Consider the following 17,451-nt stretch of genomic DNA (forward strand, 5'->3'; position numbering starts at 1 on the left):
TAGTGTGGATAGCATGAACCGTCAAATGTGTTTTTTTTTTTAAATAAGCCTTTTGAAATAAGCAGTCAAACCTCATGTCTCTGTGACATACGAGACAATCTCTGTTATTACCAGCCAACAAGTGATCACAGTGGTTTACTGTGGAATTAGGAGCATAAAACACTGTCAAACAGCCTAATATCCCCAAAATAGACCTATAGGGCTCTTAAAACTATCAAAATGAAGACTAAATGACTGCTGGTATACGCTGACAACATTAACCTTCTTTTCCCTCATAACTTTGGTCCCATGACTAAAACAGAGCTTGTATATAGAAACACAAAGCCGGTAAAGAGGGATGCTGTAGACTATAAGTTACAGCAATATTGACAAGAGAGACAGAAACATAATTCAACCGTCCTTCTAACAATTACTTTTATGACCCTTTTGTTTTATGTGTGTGGGTGCCATTGATTCATTCCACTTTTAATTCAAAAAGTTCAGTAAACCTTGAGAGATTTTAAAGCTCCATTAATTCGCGGTCACCATTACAAATCCTTGAATTCAAACCTGAATTCAAAGTGTAACTGGTTGTGGAAGGAGCAATGGCTTATTAAAACACTTAAAAAATACCTCTCTAAGACTTAATCATCATCAGCAGAAGCCAAGTCTTGTTATTCACTTGGATTAGTTTCTTAATAATAGCACATTTGGCAGAATTATTCGCTACCAATGATTCAAATGGCTTCTTCGCTGGTGAGTTGCCTGGACAGACTATATTAATGATGTTTCCATCCTTGTCTATTTCACAAACCACTCTCCAGCACGAATACAAGCTGTTGTGTTCAATCAATGAATTAGAGGCGATTGCATATGAGGGCGGTTCAGCCGAGGTTTAACTCCTCTCTTCAACAGAATGGCTGATTTGGGTGCCAGAGGCTTCATTTGGTGCAGTAGAGGGGGGGCTGTGTTTTTTAGCCTGGCTATTTTAAGAAACAAAAAAACAAAAAAATTGGGGGCTCTGGAGATTGCAGCGATGAGTAGAGAACACAGTGTAATTGGTAGAGTGTTTCAGGATAGGTCAGGGAGTGTAATGTGAAAATGCATGATGCAAACAGCTTGTTTGTTTTTCTCAGAATGCTGCTTTAAACATTAATGTCACTGTTGTTTGGCAAGGGCAGTTGCTGAATGAAAAGTTAGGGTAGATTAAGACCGATATGGCTTCGAAATGACAAGCAGCCCTTGGATGAAAGAGGAGAATGTTATGTTTGTGAGGCTGCAGAGGTCCAGACTCGCAAGGTGCTGTAGGCAGGATCAGGCATGAAGTGACCCCACACCTCAGTACAAAAATAAACACTATTACTTATGTGCTATATATGTCCATTGATGCTGTAATAAAATAAAATAAAATAAAATAAAATAAAATAAAATAAAATAAAATAAAATAAAATAAAATAAAATAAAATAAAATAAAATAAAATAAAATAAAATAAAATAAAATAAAATAAAATAAAATAAAATAAAATATTGTGGTGTGGTGGCTTCACACCTCTTAAAAAATATATTTAAAAAAATTAAAAATATATATATATATTTTGAGCTGTTTGTCCATGTAGGGCGACGCATTTGCGCAGTAGGTAGTGCTGTCACCTCACAGGAAGAAGGTCGCTCATTCGAGGCTCGGCTGGGTCAGTTGCGTTTCAGTTGGCGTTTCTGTGTGGAGTTTGCATGTTCTCCCTGCGTTCGCTTGAGTTTCCTCCAGGTGCTTCGGTTTCCCCCACAGTCCAAAGACATGTGGTATAGGTGAATTGGGTTGGCTAAATTGTCCGTAGTGTATGAGTGTGAGTGAATGTGTATGGATGTTTCCCAGGGATGGGTTGTGACTGAAAGGGCATCCGCTGCATAAAACATGTGCTGGATAAGTTGGCGGTTCATTCCGTTGTGGCGACCCCAGATTAATAAAGGGACTAAGTTGAAAAGAAAATGAATGAATGTCCACGTATGCAGTTAACATAAAACAAATCAAATCAAAATTAACAACAAACGTGTGCATGTTCTGTGTGGCTATGGATGCAATGAACCAAACACAACAGAAATTCATTAAAACAAACAAAGAAACAGGAACATCAATAATTCAATAAATCAGGCATGAGGCAACCTCACACAACGGAAAAATAAATAAAACACAACACAATCACTTATTTGCTGTGTGTTTGTACTGTCAAAAATGAAAATGAATACAGAAAAAACTAAATAAACCTAAACAAATTATACTTATCCTTTAAGTATATTCTATTATATAAAGCTCATTGGGATATTTTGCAGAGTGGTTATTTTTTTATAACAGGTCAAATTAGGGCTGGGCGATATTGCAAAACAATTTATCACAATATCATGTTTCATATCATTCGGTAACGAAGATTATTGAATATTTTTTAACAAAACATTTAGATGTTAATATTTTAACCACTTTATTTTAATTTACCAACATTAACAAGGCAAATTTTAATAAAAATTATAGTAGTCAAAAACTAGAATATTTAAACAATTTCTCATCTCTTTATAATAAAATAAACATAAGTGTTAAAGAGACTCAAACTTGAATAAAATGTGACAAAGTGTGTGCAATGGCAAAGTGCAAATGCTGAACAATCAAAGCAAACTTTAAGGTGTAAATAATAATTATACAGTAAACCTTAAACTCTTTAAACAAAACAAATGATGATAATTAAATCTGAGCTTTCAAGTAAAGGAACCAACCATCCTTATTCAAATACATACTGCAACATTACAAATTGTGAAGTTGAATGACTAGATTACCCCTATGCTAAAAATCTTTCAGATGGGGAGCTAGTGGCTGGGATACACAAGAAAAACCAAAAAGCCACTCTGGCGACATCCTTGCTTCCTTTTTTATTTACAATCTCTTCACTACTGCTAACCATGACACTCATTTTCTAAACTTCATACGGTCAATAAATACCAATATCGATTTTATCGCTCAGCCTTAGGTAAAATATAGTGCACCTTTTATATTTTGTAAACTGCTCATAATTACGCAAGTTCCGTAGCATCTAAAATAATAGTTCAATTTTATATAATGTGTGTGGACTATATTTATTATCTGCACATAAATATACACTCAAACATATAAACAAAAAACATTAAATAGATATTTAATTTTATAGATAATATGTATCATACTTGTGGAAATATAAATGTATATAATCTAGTTTCAAATGAACAATAATCTACATATAACTGAAAAGCTGTATTCTTTGGTTTTTGATTATATCATTTTACTAACAGCTCAGCCATGAGGGACATTTACCTTTGTCTTTCTGACTACAGGCTAAGTCAGAGTAATGCAAATGCTACGGCCAGGCTTTTAACGACTCTGCCTTTGTCTTCGGGTGATACTTTCATACTTTCACTTTTGTTGATTAACTTGTGTGGTCAGTTGCTGGGCCGGTTTCTAACACCTACATGCCAGTTATTATGCTGACTCCAATACTGAATTTGCATGCTTTGTTTAGTCATCTCCCCTTCTCCTAAGAAGCCGTTATAGACAGGACAGCTTTGTCTTAATGCAGACTTGTGATAAAACTCGCAGACTGCAGACCTCCAGTAGGCTCCTGCAGACACATGGACTTCTTAAAGACGCTGTATGACTGCAGATTAACCAACACGTCTCAATAAAAGAATTCTGCTTGTTTCAAGTCTCCTGGACTGGGTTCTCTATTTTCACTCATTTATTTTTTTTACAACAACACTGTATGCACATTTTTATAACTAAACAAATAAATTCTTTCTTAAAAGTATCCACATGTGTGTACTTATCCATAGTAAATATACACAGCACAAACAGTTATGTTATGCAAAAACAAACATTTACTGTGGATGCAGTAATATAGTACTTCAGGATACTGTGTAGTGCTCTCTTTTTAATAACACAGGTAAAATGTAGGGCACCTTTTAAATTTCATAATTGCACTCATTTTTGACCTAAATTGCTTTTTAAAAGCTAAAAGAGACCACTATATAAGTGAACGATGTCTGAAAGCAAAATAAAAGGGACAGATATGGACTGTTTGGAGAGCAAGGAACAAACTCAAGCCTGCCTGGAGAAAGGCCAAGAGGAAGTCAGCGATAATGAGACAGTTTCATCCCTGCCGTCCAGACAGTCGGCCGTGCTCAGAGGAAAGGAGGAGGCTTGACTGTAAGGTCATGTCTACAAAATCTAAAATGTGAACATGCAGAGCGGAGATAGAAGCAGCTATGGGTTGGGCCAGGTTTTCTTCAGCAAGAAAAGATGACCCGCTATAATTGCAATGCCACTGTGGTGAGATTTGATTACAAGGGTGCTCCATTAATCAGCCACAATCACCTCCATCTTGAAAAATGGCTGCAGGGCTTGCTTTGCTGAAGCACTGCTGGGAGTTTGAAAGAGAGAAGTGGCTACGACTGAGAACTGCAGGATGATTTCATTGCCTCTGCCTGTATGATTATAGCCTATTGTCTTGTGTGTGTGCATGCACAGCCTTGATCGAGTGTTCACGCTCTATGAAGCAGGGGGAAGGGGATGTAGACACACACTCGCGTAACACACACTGGATGAGAGACGGCTGGCTTTGACGTGCCGCCAGACACAGTCTGGTGGGCTTGAGTCAAGCAGGGATGGGCAGCGCTTGTTGCCTAGGGTAACAGGGAGCGAGTGGTACATTAAGGCATAGGTTGGTGAGCATGGTGAAGGGCACTGGCATAAAATCACTAGTATGCACTGACGTCAGGGAATAGATGAGAGAAGCTAGATTAGTCTGATTTGTCAAGAACGCCACAAATCAGAATAATAATATGATTTATGAATTTCGCTCAAAATGACTGATGTAATAAATGAATAGTGTATCTATTAAAGTGGCTTATGTACTGAGAAATGTGTTTGTTTTTACTTTATGATAAAGAATGTTTTTCTGTTTGGAACCAAAACATATATTGATTTATAGAAGTCATTTGTCCAACCATACGAGTTTGGGTTGGTATAGTTTTATTCATTAAAGTCCCCATGAACCAGAAGCTGTGACCGTTATATTGTTATATTAAATGAGCAAACAGTGGGCTTGGCTTGCTCTTTTCTACCTTGGGCTGACTGGATGTAGTAAAGTAGGTATTTCATTCAGAAAAATCAGGAAAGGTATTTTAGAAGACTTATTACAACCTAACAGACTCCTCCTGCTCACCATTTCTGTTTGTTGTCAAAACTGACAGCTGGAGGGCCATGATTAAGTCTGTTAGCCATGCCCATTACCTCAAAATTCCGTAATTGATCATTTAACTAAAAACAAACTGAAAGTGCATTTTCAGATTTCAATTAAAGAATAAAAGGACAAACATTTTTTAATGACATGCACAGACAAATTGTTCACCACAAAACTGGCAATGTGAGCTAACAAAAACATGGTTAGTTTTGATTTCTTGGGGACTTAATTAATATAAAAAAATTAAAAAATACAAACACAGCAGCATATATTAGTTTTGAACTTATATGATAATAATTTATTATTATTATATTTTAAACAAAAACTATAATAAATATATTAATTATTGCTGTTATTATTATTATTATTATTATTATTATTATTATTAATATTATTATTATTATTCAGCAAAAATGAATGATTTATATCATAAACAGCTTCTGAAATTTCTGCTTTGACATCACAGGAATAAGTTAAATTTGAATCATTCATTCGTCCATTTTATCAGGGGTCGCCACAGCACAATGAACCACCAACTATTCCAGCATATGTTTTACGCAGTGGATGCCCTTCCAACCGCAACTCAGTACTGGGAAACACTCTCGCATTCACACACACACACACACACACTACGGCCAATTTAGTTTATTCAGTTTACCTTAACCGCTTGTCTTTGGACTGTGGTTGAAACCGGAGAACACAGAGGAACCCCACGCGAACACGAGGAGGACATGCAAATTCCACATAGAAATGCCAACTGGCCCAGCCGGGACTCAAACCAGCAACCTTCTTGCTGTGAGGCAACAGTGCTAACCACTACTATTTCAAATGTGAAAAGCCCTAGTAATAACTTTGCAAACCCCCTGTTGGAAATTTTGTTAAACAGCATACTATCACCCAAACTACCACACCACAGAAACATCTGTATTATCTACAGGGGAAATGAACAGTATAATAAATGCAAGAGAGGAAACTGTGTAGAAAAGGAATGAACAAATATACTGTGCTCCACCAGAGATGCTCAAGTTTTCTTCTCAACCCCTAGAAAACAGTAACTCAGAAACACCATGCCCTAAATACACTCCTGCTTCTCCTACAAAATGAAATGATTCCTCATGGGACATGATTTGACATTTCAACTGGCAGTGCTGCACAAAGCCAAAACCCCAATCTCCAATCTTGGTCTGGATCTGAGGGCTCACAGTGGTCCTTAACACAACTGGTAGATGACAATCCTCATGATTAAAAAAAAAAGGAAAAAAATAAAAAATTCAAACGTGAACTTTCAGCTTCTTTATTCCACCATGCAAAACAGATGCGAGTGAAGATGAAACGCATATAATAAATGCAAAAACTCACAGCTTTGAAAGGCAAAGCAATTTATCAATATGAAAACACTCAAGAGATAGACTATTTTATGGAAAGGTCGTGTAAAATAAATACAACTCTATAGAATGGGCTTGTTGTGGCATATGAGTGGTGCTGTTTTTCAGTGGTTTGACTTCATTAGCTGTATTTGTTTGAAGTCTCATTTAAATGGGGACTGAATGCAGTGTGAAAGCTTCATGAATAAATATGCCCTGTGCTTTTACACATCACTTAATTTATCACAATTCATACTAACCAGGAGACATAGCAGAGGCTTTCCATCTGGTGGAATGATTTATTGTTTGGGTAGATGCGAGAACAAGGTTATAAAGAAGACAACAATAATAAAGAAGAGCAGATAGAGAAACATCAAAGAGCAACATGCCCTCATCTGCTGATCCGGGTCATGGCACCAAGTTTCTCCAGAAGCTGTAACTTCTGATGCATGAGGCTCTTGAACCCCTTTGGGATGAGACAGTCTATGACACCAGCAATGAATTCTGGTCTCCTGGCATCTGAGCTTTTTGTTGTCCAATGACCCTCTGCATCCAATTACATCAATGCTGTAGTCCTAGTTGCATAGATAATAGAGACAGACACTAGGGAATGTCTGTTTCAGTCAACCATGCTGATATTAACACTACAGGTTGTAATCTCTGGGCAGCGATGCGGTGCTGTGATAATTCTTTGTTTGCACACAGTGAATAGAAAGCAACAAAGACCGGTATCAGATTTAAAAAAAAAAAAAAATCACCTCTAGCTGTGATTGACACAGAGCTTGAGTAAATGAAACGGCACTGCCAATTTATACATTATAATGGACAACCTGAAACCATGGCCCATTGCAGGGGGTCCTTAAAAATATTCAGAGAGAAAGCTAAAAAAAACATTTCAAATTAAAAAGGGGTCTTTAAAAAGCTTAAATCACTCAAATTAGTGTGAATAAATAAATAAAATCTGTTAAAATAAGATTCTAATTAATTATCCAAAACTGTAGTCAAATAAATCACCATTAGACTAAAATAATGCAAACAAATAAATAGAAATTATTATTTATAAATATTTAATAAAAATTAAAGAATAAAATAGTTATCTAATAAGATGGCAAAAATAATGTTACTTTAAATTTCTGAATAATATTTATGTCCATTTGTAATAATATTTATGTCCATTTGTAATAATAATTAACCAAAGTTTATATGTTTTTTATATATATATATATATATATATATATATATATATATATATATATATATATATATATATATATAGATATATAGACACACACACACACACACACACATACATAGGACTTTATACAAGTAAATATGGACCATTTGGACCATTGCTACACCACAATAAAGGATGCATATCGCTCCGTCACCAGAGCAGCTCTAGGACTCTCCGATCACTGCCTGGTTCATCTTATACCAACTTACAGGCAAAAACTTAAAACTACTAAGCCAGTATTAAGGACTGTCAAGAGATGGACCAACGACACAGAGCAGGTCTTACAAGCCTGTTTTGAATGCACTGACTGGGATGTTTTTGAAGCTGCAGCCACAGATCTGGACGAGCTCACAGAGACTGTAACATCATACATCAGTTTCTGTGAGGAGTTATGCATCCCTACCAGGACCTACTTGTCATTTAACAATGATAAACCATGGTTCACACCAAAACTCAGACAGCTTCGTCAGGCCAAAGAGGATGCTTACAGGAGTGGTGACAGGATCCTGTACAATCGGGCCAGGAACACATTGACAAAGGAGATTGGTGTGGCTAAGAAAAGCTATGCCAAAAAGCTGCAAAACCAGTTTTCAGCTAACGACCCTGCATCAGTGTGGAGAGGCTTAAAAGATTTCACTAATTACAAGACACCGTCCCCCAGTATCGACAGCAATAAACATATTGCAAACGAGCTGAATATGTTCTACTGTAGGTTTGACACCTATGACCAGACACCTCACACCCGCCCGGACCATCTCCCTACACAGCCATCAACTCCACATCAACACAGCCCGGACCATCGCCCTACACGGCCATCAATACCACATCAACACAGCCCGGACCATCTCCCTACACAGCCATCAACACCACATCAACACAGCCCGGACCATCGCCCTACACAGCCATCAACACCTCCAGCCATCTTCCTCTCCCCCCCTGCTCTTCAGATCAGTGAGGAAAATGTGCGTCAGATCTTCAGTAAACAGAAGAGAAGGAAAGCACCAGGGCCAGATGGTGTCTCACCAGCCTGTCTGAGAACCTGCGCTGACCAGCTGGCTCCCATTTTCTCCCATATCTTCAATAGATCACTGGAACAGCGCAAAGTTCCATCCTGCTTTAAGCGCTCCACCATCATCCCAATCCCAAAGAAGCCAAAGATCACAGGACTCAATGACTACAGACCTGTGGCCTTAACATCTGTGGCCATGAAGTCATTCGAAAGACTGGTGCTAGCATATCTGAAGGACATCACTGGACCCCTGCTGGACCCCCTGCAGTTCGCCTATAGAGCAAACCGGTCTGTGGATGATGCAGTCAACATGGGACTGCATTATACCCTACAACATCTGGACAAACCAGGGAACTACGCAAGGATTCTGTTTGTGGACTTCAGTTCTGCCTTTAACACCATCGTCCCATCACTGCTTGAGTACAAACTGGCCCAGCTCTCTGTTCCTAGCTCTGTCTGTCAATGGATCACCAGCTTTCTGACAGATAGACAGCAGCTAGTCAGAATGGGCAAAATCACATCCGACAGCCGCACCATCAGCACTGGTGCCCCCCAGGGATGTGTTCTTTCTCCACTGCTCTTCTCCCTGTACACCAACGACTGCACTGCAAAAGACCCCTCCATCAAACTCATTAAGTTTGCAGACGACACTACTGTTATCGGCCTCATCCAGAACGGTGACGAGTCTGCATACAGACAGGAGGTGGAGCGGCTGGCGTTATGGTGCAGATACAACAACCTGGAGCTGAACACGCTCAAAACAGTGGAGATGATAGTGGACTTCAGGAGAAACCCCCCTGCACTCCCCCCACTCACCATCATGAACAGCACTGTGGCTGCAGTAGAGTCATTCAGGTTCCTGGGCACCACCATCTCTCAGGATCTGAAGTGGGACATTCATATAGACTCTATTGTGAAGAAAGCCCAGCAGAGACTGTACTTCCTTCGTCAGCTGAGGAAGTTCAACCTGCCACAGGAGCTACTCGTACAGTTCTACTCAGCTGTCATCCAATCCATCCTCTGCACTTCAATCACCGTCTGGTTCGGCTCAGCTGCCAAAACTGACCTCCGTAGACTACAGCGAATAGTCCGTACTGCTGAACGAATCACTGGCACAACCCTTCCTACACTTCAAGAACTATACTCTTCCAGAGTGAGTAAAAGGGCTCGCAAAATCACTCTGGACGCCTCACACCCAGCACACTACCTGTTCGAACTGTTACCGTCTGGTCGGCGCTTCAGAGCACCGAGCACAAAAATAGCCAGACACAGGAAAAGTTTCTTTCCTCAGGCTGTCTACCTTATGAACAGTTAAATATTCCCCTACTGTGCAATAAATATGTGCAATACTTTCTCATACGCACTTGTACACAGCACCTTATATCAATATACAATGCAATACTTTCTACATTCGCACTTGTACACAGCACCTTATAACCTGTATATTTATAACAATCTGTACATACAACTCAACATCCAGGTTTCTTCACTAACCGCATCTGTTTAATGTTCATCATTTTTTATTATTATTATTTTATTTTTTCAGATTATTTTGTGTTGTCACTTGTCACTTTATGTACACTGGAAGCTTCTGTAGCCAAAACAAATTCCTTGTGTGTGTGAAGCACACTTGGCAATAAAACCGATTCTGATTCTGATTCTGATATTATTCTAGATTCTATGAACTATAAACTTGATTCCTTTTTTATTTTGTAATGAGGGTCCCTCACAAATGCAGATCATATTTGTGTAGAGTCAAAAAGATTGAAAACCCATGGCTTAGTGGTTTGTTCACACATTTCGACCCATTAAGCTCTGATGGTAATGTGGACAGTGCAACTTTATGATACTTCTATTAATCCTCCTTTCCATTATTTTCTGTGTTTTTTCCACTGTTGTGTTAAAAAGTTGCAAAAAAAAGCTAATTATTAAAACAGGCTATAAATAACCCTTTCATTGAATCATGGTCAAACTGAATTGTCTTTCTGATAAAGCTAATTAATTAACCAAGGACGGTTTTACTTTGGGGGCACCACCAAAAAAGCAAGGTACATTAGTGACCAGCACTTTCTGTCAAAGTCTACATGGAGGCATGTAAATCCTTGAAAAACGAGTGAAGTGTTAATGCAGTGGATGAAACGGACCATCACTGGGTTACACAGAGCTGAGCAGGACGAGGATCAAACATGACCCCTCGTTTCTCATGTACCTTTAATGACGAGCTGGGGTAATGGCCCAACATCCTGGCATCTGAGGAGAACAGATGCTTGGAAATCTTTCACTGTGAATTTCTGAGCTGCTTTATGAGAACCGTAGCTGGAGGCTTACTACTATGAATGCATATGATCAGCGTCCGGTGCTGCATTCGTTCATCTGTATTCAAAGACATCCACTTCCTCTCTGTCCAACACTCATGTATTTTTTATGTTTCCGCAAAAATGGTATACAAAAACACAAAAAAAGAAGAAACCTTTCTGTACTGCCTGTGAAACCCTTACCCTACTGCCCACAGCGCAGCATCCAGAGACATCAGTCCACAGCAAATAAATAATTGCATGCTGCCAATCAACAGTCTCTCCATTGTAATTCTGCTTCTGTTGGAGCAGAAGAGAATATATCCATGATCTGTGTACTGAAGGGTAATGCTGGTATACATCCAACATAACAATACAAAGAATAAGTGCAAACACTGCAAATATATAATGAACATGCTCACCACAACATGCCATAGGAACAGATATTTCACAACATGCCATAGGAATAGATATTTCCTATTCAATTTCAACTGTTTGTCCTAGAAGCTTTCATTTTCAAAATGTTTCTCCTGAAAAAAAAAACAAGCTTTGAAGCACTTTCATGTCTCTTCAAAAGAAATTAAAATAGTCTCAGCAGTGCATATTTGCAGATATTGTGAAGTTTGATGCAGTCTCTCGTATAACAGGCAGTTATGTGTACCTTGATTAATGTGCATAGCAACTGGCTATACAGCAGTGGGAAGTTTTTTTTCCTCAAACAGAGCGATCCATAAAGGCCTGTTTTCTTCACAAACAACCAGAGAATATGATAAAGCTGTGATGTTTTAAAGCCAAATACTGATTGGAATGAATAAATTGCCTCTGCGTCACTGCTCTCTATGCTCTCCTCTGATGAAATCAGTTTGGTTTTACGTTAACACTGTTTTGGACTGATTGTTTGAACTCATTCACTTACTGGGTCCTTAGACAGAAAACTTTCCCTGAGTTTTGTTGCTTAAAACGATCTGATTGCAAACAGAGAAATAAGGGTTTAAGGGGTACGATTAGATATTTCCACCTACTAAGGTTATAGATGCCTGTGCCATTGTACAGTAGATGCTCAGTGTGACTCCTTAGATTTTCTAACTATGTGATGTAAATTAGGTTAATGATGCAATCTACCATTCTTCAGTAATTTATGGGTGTTAATTGTATAATACAAAAGATTATCTGTAACAGCCCTAATATGTCTTAAAAACAAGACTATAAATACTTAATTTCTCTGGAATTAATGGATTTATCAAATTGTGCCACTTTGTGTTACATTCTGACAGCTAAAAAACAAATATGGCATCTCCAATGCCATTTGGGTGTCATTTGTGTGTAAATGTACATTTTTGACCAATGTGATTCTGGAGTCTGAATTTCATTAATCATGTCAAAGCTGTAAGTAAATCAGCATACTCTCATCTCAAAAACATTGCAAGCATTAGATGCTTTGTTTCCAGTGAAAACTTAGAGAAACTTATTCATGTTTTTATCAACAGTAGGGTGAATTACTGTAATGGGCTCCTCACTGGCCTTCCCAAAGAGACAGTCAGACAGTTGCAGCTCATCCAGAATGCTGCGGTCTGAGCAGATTCTGACCAGAACCAGAAAATCAGAGCACATCACACCTGTCCTCAGGTCTTTACATTGGCTCCCAGTTACATTCAGAATAGATTTCATCTATAAGAGTGCTTTCACACTTGGTTCATTTGCCTGGACCGTACCCAAGTTCGATTGTCCCCCCTTGCCACCTTCTCGGTTGGTTTGTGTTCACACTGTCTTTTTTCCTTCTGAACCCTGGTACGCTTGCATCATGGAGCTGCTGTTTTGTTTATGGCTGTTGCTAGGTGACGGTCACGAAAGCAAAGCACCGAAATGGAAAGACGTCCGCACATTGCATTCGCGGTCATTCTGCTTTTACTGCATCTTTTGGTTTTGGACATAGAGAAAGCGACTCGTCTATCTGCCGCTAAAATATTAAAAACATACAAAACATCACACAGTGTCTGCAGAAGCTGTTTTTGGAGAAGACAAGCAGATATTATCACTGTGTTTGCCCTGGCTCAGTCCCGTTTGTCACCAAGGTACGAAACGTGACACACAGACACACGCACGCGAACGAACGAACATTATGAAAACAATAGTTTTGTTGTACAGTTGGCAGTTCATTTCCGTTATTTGGTACGATTGCATTCACATAATAAGTGTACCATACCAGAGTTCGCATGAACCGTACCCCAGACCACCTCTTTCAGGCGGACTCGGGTACGGTTCACAGGTGCGCACCCGAATTCAGAAGACACATTCACACTAGCATAGTAACGTACCATACTATGATGTCAAACGAACCAGGGTGCGAAACATAAGTGCGAGTGTGAAAGAACCCTAAATCACTAAATGGCCTAGGACCTCAATACATTAGACATATGTTCACTGAATACAATTCTAACAGATCACTCAGATCTTTAGGATCAAGTAAATTAAAAATACCAAGAGTTCAGTCAAAGCAGGGTAAATCTGCCTTCAGCTACTACACCCCTACTGCTGGAATTAGCTCCCAGAAATGATCAAATGTGCTCCAAAATTAGGCACGTTCAAATCAAGACTGAAAACACATCTGTTTAGCTGTGCCCTTAACTGATTGAGCACTGTGCTACATCCCACAGATTTCACCATGTCTTTCTTTTCTTTTTCATTTCTCCCGTTTTAACACATTTTTATCTGTTTAATCAATTTTAATTATTTTAATCATTTTTATTGTATTGTTTCTTTTATTGTTATTTATGTAAAGCACTTTGAAATGAGCTTTATAAATAAACTTGCCTTGCCAATGTTTTCCAATTTTTATAGCTTTATTTGTAGTGAGAACCACTATAGCAGTAATCAAATATTCCATTAGATATCACCAAAGCTCTCTCTGCTTTTTTTGACATAATTAAATCATTATGCTATCTTAGAAGTCTGTCTGAAATCAGTTTTATGAGGTGCCTTCATGTACAAACACTGAAGCAAGAGTCATCGCTTGTCAGGGCAGCAAGGCAACAAGTCAGCTGCCTAAGCTTTCAGATGAAACCGTGGCAAGGAGAAAATGTTTTCATTTGTTGTGATAGAAAATTCCATCAGTAGTTTACAGATTTGTTTTAACTCTTAACCATAAACTTAAAATTCAAATAGATTTTTCAAGTGGTTTCTTATTTTGCTTCTACATAGCTGTATAAATGTATGAAATAATGTTGTAGGTATGTTTGATCAATAAAAAACTGCCTTCATTTCATGAGAACGAAAAAACGTATATCAAGCAGAACCCCAAGAAATACAAATAAGTAGCATGCTTCAAAAACAAAAACTACTAAAAGCTTCCTGTCTTTGCCCCTCTCTCTCTCTCTCTCTGCTCAGTTAAAAACACAAAGAACTTCAGCAGCTCAAGAAACTTCCTCACAAAGCGAGGAAGGGTGAATACAAGCTTCAGGCATGTGAATGAGAATGTGCTTTACAGCTCCAAACACAAAGAAAAAAGAGGAAGAGGAGGAAGCAGAAGAGAGGAGAGTGAGAAGTTATGCTCCACCCTGCAGCAGCACTGATTTAACTGAATGACAGCTGCAAACCAGTACATGCTGACAGACTCACCTTGTCCTTCTTCATGCTGCAATTTTACTTAGGTTGCATGTTTCCAGATTTGAGATTGTACAAACTGTGAGACTTAAGAAGCAGAAGAAGCAAAACAATCAGAAGAAATGTAGATGCTAATTGCCTTGGCAGACCTTTAGAAGGTCTTGGTGAAGAGGGCAGACAAACTTCATGAATTTTAAAGTCAGACATTCCATCTTGTCAGCCGGGAAAAAAAATCAATTTCAAAGGTCCATCAACATAACTGCTAAAAAGCCATGCTGAAAGAAGCCAGCAGCGGAAGGAGCTGTTCCTTTCTGCCTGGGCCCTTTTTAATGAGCACTGTTCAAGGACAGCTGATACGCTATATTCCTCAAAAGATCAAACAAAAACGAACTTTTTCATTGGCGTGTTTCATTTTTTTTTATATATACCATTTAGAACTACTTTATAGAACATTTTAAAACATTGCCAAAACTTTACCCAAAAATGAGAATTGTTTGTAAGTATTATAATAATGGAGGGATGGATGAATGTACACTTTCAGATACTATGGCCTACTCACTGTCACACATACTAATTAAACATCAAAAGTAAAGTCACATCTAAAAATTTACTCATGCCTTTGGTCCCTGAGGGCATATTTAGTACAAAACAGCAGGAACCTCAAACACAGAGTGCACAAAAACAATGCGACCCATATACAACCTGGGGGAAAAAAGAAAACAGGAGACCCAAATACAAAGCAGGTAAGTGATGAATGACTTCAGTGTGTGGAGACAGGGCACACTCTAACAGCATCCACAACAGCAAGAGAAAAACCCACAGAAATAAACACTACCTGACAACGGGACACACATGAAGAATGGACGAGCAGGAAAGAGAGCAGATTGTCTCCAGCCAGCTGCCCACAACAACTTCACACAGATTTGCAGGGAACTACTTTTGCATGCCTAGAGACTACGATTTCTGGTTAACATGCATGCAAAAACACTCAAGGATTTCGCTCTACAACACTGAGTGTCGATGAAAGAGAGGAAAGCCATTGATTTGTTTCTTGTGAGTTTGCTTCATTTGTTCTGCTTTACACGCCAGCTGAGCCCAGCTAACACCTAACTGTCCTGAAGCCAACAGTCAATGAGCATTTCTTCTGACCGGTTAGGCTGTAGACCTTTACTATTGCCAAAGTCAGTTTCGATCAGTGCAACAGGGCCAATAACCAATGAAGTTTCTCTCCAGTGTACAAAAGACAATGGTGTTCTGTGCAAATAAATTGCATGTCTTCTGAACGCTAAACTTAAACCTGTTCAATATGTCCTCTACATTTCACTACAAACTGTATCATCTGTAACAGGTCTCTGTGACAGGTGAGGTCTCTCAGGAAGCAAGTGGTATACATTTTGACATGAGGTAAGAGTACTCTCCAATATACAGAACAATGTGTGAGAAACTTACAGTAGCTATTCAAATACTGTATGTCTATATGTATAAGTAAAACATAAATAACTATCTTTTAAAGATTATTAATGGGGTATTTGCTTTTTGAAATGCTTATAAATCAGCCAAGGGGTCAGGTTAAGTAGTTTTTGATAGTGACTGTTACATTTTTAGGACTATTTTTTTTAATGACTACTAAGGGACTATATCAATAAATGAAAAGGGATTCTTTATAAAATAACTTCTAGAGAGCTAAATGAATTTTTGACAAGCACCTTGAGATTTGTAGATTATTACAAACTACCAAGAGGTTTAAAGATTTAATAAGAGAAAAATTCAGATAATTTGGCAAGCCTGTCTTAGAGGTAATTGTCAGTACTGGTAGAGAAAGTGAAACCTGAAATCTCTATAAATAGTCTAAAGAAACTGATATTCATTTCAATAATAGCGAGACTGGCAGATAGATGAGTCATTTAACCTAACACACAGTAAGGTTAAATTAATCTCAAATCAATGTAACTGAAGGCTATGGACTGACATTGATTTGATTTCATCACCACGACAGGCTCTGCTGAATAGAAGCGATTTTCACTGTGAGCATCCCATTTACTATGAGACACTGCCCTTCTCTATAAAAGCATAACAGATGCGGGCTTTCGGAGATAGCTGTGCAGTAACAGTTCAAGGACATGGTGTGTATAAACTACATTGTTGTGTGTGCAAGCTTTTTATAGATCTTAATGCACAGATTGGATAAAAAAGCAAAGATACTGAGTCACTGACATGCCATACATAATATTCCTTGTAAAAGATAATTGGACAAGGACACATTTAATGAGTCAATAGCAAACTGCATTAAAGAAATTATGTCTTTGGACTGTAGATTGACTGTGTTCTGCACATTTACTTCTTTACCAATTCCTTTTCTGCACTTTTATTACATTGCTAAATGGCAGTACTTGTGTTACAAATGTAGGAAAGATGCAAGTAATTCAACCTCGGTGACAGAACATCCGGGGTTGGATGAGCTACCAGTAAAATAGTGTAGAGATGTTAAACTCACAAAGCCACTCACGAAGCCACTTTCCAACCAAACAGCTTTCTGTTGGACAACATGGCATATTTGCATTTTTAAATTGTGAAATTAGCATTTCTCACTCTCACATAAATGTCCTGACTGCAAGGAATGTCATTGAAATGGGTATATTTGTTGCACAACTATTTGCCATACAACAATAAATGTGGCTGCACCTTTATGACCTTGACACACAGTAATAAAGATCTA

This window comes from Danio aesculapii, chromosome 4 (genome assembly GCF_903798145.1).
Source record: "Danio aesculapii chromosome 4, fDanAes4.1, whole genome shotgun sequence".
NCBI classification, from domain to species: domain Eukaryota; kingdom Metazoa; phylum Chordata; class Actinopteri; order Cypriniformes; family Danionidae; genus Danio; species Danio aesculapii.